Consider the following 3332-nt stretch of genomic DNA (forward strand, 5'->3'; position numbering starts at 1 on the left):
GTGGAGGGCAGTGTCACTGGCCCTCATATGTGGGATCCGAACCGGGGCCCTCTGGCATCCCAAGCGAGTTCTTAACCATCGCGCCACTCGGCCGGCCCGGCAGAATCTTTTTTTAATGGCTCAAGTGTAGCCTTAACTTGGTGAAGCAGGAACATCTGCACGTTGCTGGTTAGGTAAGGAGACGGGTGGAAACTGGCACCAGATTCCTTACTCCATGGCTGTGTCAGATCTCTTCATTAGGGGATCTTCAAGCTGGTGCATTGTGGCAGAACTCATGCCAATGAATTGCGAGGTTTTCTTTTGGCTGCTAATGACAAAATAAAATTAAATTAAATAATAAAAATTGGGAAAAAGAGAAGAGCAGAATTTATTGGCTCCTTCATTGTAAAAGTCTGATTTCAAGTGCATCCGGATTGACAGGCTCTATACTTGTGGGAATCTTGTCTCTTTCTCCATCGCCTCACTCTGCTTTGCTCCGCGTTGTCGTCATTTTCATACAGGGTTTTCTGACAACGTGGCCAAGGTAGAATCCTGCCACTCCGGGTTTGCATCCCGCCAGCTCAGTGGCCCCAGGGAAAGAGAAATCCCGCCCTGAGTCTCCCTGGCTCGGAACGAGGGGGGCGTGGCCAGGGGTGCGCTGCTCCCATTGGCTGGTCTGGGTCAAACGCCCTTTCCTGGAGCTGTGGGGAGGGGCCAGCCCTACCAGAGTCTCAAGGCTTAAGAATAAGGTGGATCTTTAAAAAACATAATAGGGTTGCTGCTTCCAGAAAAAGAGGTAGGGAATGCTGGGCTCAGAAAGCAGCAAACATCTACAATGACATCAGTGCGTTTTCTTACCTTTGCAGGGAAAGGCATATTTGGTACTCTGGATGTAAGAAGTGATAATCAAGTGGGCCAGCCGAGTGGCTCAGTTGGTTAAGAGCTCACTCAAGAGTGTGAGCTCTGAGCAACAGCAGTTCGATTCTCTGCCGGAGCTGAGCTGCTGCTGAGCTGCCAACAGGTGGCAGGATGGCGCAGCTAAAAAATAAACAAAACAAAAACAGAAGTGATGATCAAGAGAACGTGTTTGTGGGATGTGACCAGAGCCCTGCAACTTGGCAGCCAGCAGGGACCTATGAGGAGCAGAGGGGCCTGTGGACCCAGACCCACAGGAAGAGGAGGGAAGTCAGCGGACCAATGGTGGGATGATCTGTCGGGCAGTTTTCACCAGTAATCGTTTTCTGGTCACCGTAAGATGTCAGTCAGGTTTTGGTAAAAGCTTCCTCCTACTGTTGGTGGTAATTTGGAGCAAATAAAGGGGAGAGGACTTTGACCCCATGGGGTGGGACTGTGGAGAACAGATAGTGGGATGGCAGAGGTGACCTTGGAAGTGGCAGAAACAGTGGCCAGAGGTGATAGGTGACCATGGATGGGACCGCAGGATGTAGTCATAACATCTAATATTTATCGACCACCTATTCTGTGTCAGGCACTGCTCTGAGCATGTCCCACATATTAACCCATTTGCTCACAACAACCCTCCAAAGTAGGTCCTATTATTACCCCCATTGTAGAGATGAGGCACAAAGAGGTTAAGTGACTTGTCCAAGATACACAGTTCTTAGTGTTAGAGCTGGGATTCAAACCCAGGTCCTCTGAGTCCTAACCTTGGCACGTGCTTCTAACCACTGTCACCTGCTACATTATGGAGGTGGGGGTGGGGGGGTCTTGGCAATTTTACAAGAAGAAAACCTATTTCATAGCCCTTTTTTGGTGGCCACACAGCTGCGGGATTAAGGTAATATCTGTTGGTCCATTTGGAGGGAAAGATGCCAGAGGACGGAGAGACATCTGGGTGCCACAGATGTGACACAATTCTTTCTTTATTTTTTTTTTAAGATTTTTATTGGGGAATTGGGAGGATGGGAACAGTGCTGGGAAATTGGGGGAAGCGGAACAGATAAGTTGCTGTCCTTCTGTTCTTCAGTCTAGTTGTGGAGGATGTTGCTTCACTGGCCCAAGCTGGCACCATCATTGTGCTCTTCTCTGGCGAGGCAGATCAGTCGCCGGCTTCTGGATGGCCGCTCAGGGCGGCTGCTGGCCGCTTACGCTGGCTGCTGGCTACACACGGTAGCCCATGGCAATCCACTGCCACAGGGACTGCAGCCCACGCCGTCGCCGGCGACTCATGGCAGCCCAGCTCCAGGTTGAGCTGTTGTTCAGCATCTTAGCTGTGGAGGGCAGTGTCACTGGCCCTCATATGTGGGATCCGAACCGGGGTCCTCTGGTGTCCCAAGCCAGCTCCTAACCATCGCGCCACTCGGCCGGCCCCGAGGTGACACAATTCTGTTATCGCAGGAGACTCCCCTGCGAGGATGGAAGGTCTGCTGAGACAAAAACTGAATTTCTGGCCTCTCAGAAACTGTTTCTTCTTCCTCTTCTTCCTCTTTCTCCTCTCCAATGGCTCCAGTATCCTTTGGGGAAAATACTGCTCCACCAGACCCTGAGCCCTGTGTGGGCAGGGCAGGGTGTCATGGTCACTGGAGGCCCGGCTCCCAGCCCAGGGAAAATAGGTGCAGAGCAGCCCTTCCAGGGTCAGCCCTGCCTGGAGCAACCAGCTGAGGTCTGCCTTGTCGGGGACGGGGATCCTGACATCTCAGGGTCCCGCTGTGGTGGTTGAGGGGTTACAAGGACAGAGAGAAAGATGGAGAGGGACAGACAGTGAGGTATGCACAAGATAGGAACAGAGAGAAACAGAGACACAGAAAGCAGGAGAGACAAAGAGAGAAGGATGGAGACAAGAGAGATACAGAGAGACACAGACAGAGACAAACAAGCAAAAAAACAGAGAAAGACAAAAGGAGATGAGAGAGATGGACAGAGAAGAACAGTGAAGCTGAGATGGAGAAGAGAGATACAATGCCAAGCAGAGAGAGAAATTGTCAGCTGCAGAGGGGGAGAGACACAGCAGTAGACACACCAACCTCCCAGCCCTACAGAGGGAGACATGCAGGGATAAGCTGGCCAAAATGCAACCCCCACACTGACCTCCTTCTAGGCACTTCCACAGTGGCAGCTGGTCCTCCCTCAGCTCTGCCCACCTTCCCTCCTGCTGCTGTCCAAGCCCATTAAGCTGCTACCCTCGCCACAACTGAAGGCCTCACGCCTTGGGGAGTAAACCACTGAAGAGGCGTCCCTGCTGCCTCACACTCCAAACCATCAATTAATATTAATAAGGGAAGACTCCTCACTGCCTAAAGACCCCCATGGGGCTCAGATGGAGGGGAGGCTCCACCCCCATGACTCAGGAGGTTAAAGGGCCAGGGGCCAGCCTGGGAGCCCAGAGTGTCCGG

This window comes from Hipposideros armiger, unplaced genomic scaffold (genome assembly GCF_001890085.2).
Source record: "Hipposideros armiger isolate ML-2016 unplaced genomic scaffold, ASM189008v1 scaffold_466, whole genome shotgun sequence".
Classification (NCBI taxonomy): Eukaryota; Metazoa; Chordata; class Mammalia; order Chiroptera; family Hipposideridae; genus Hipposideros; species Hipposideros armiger.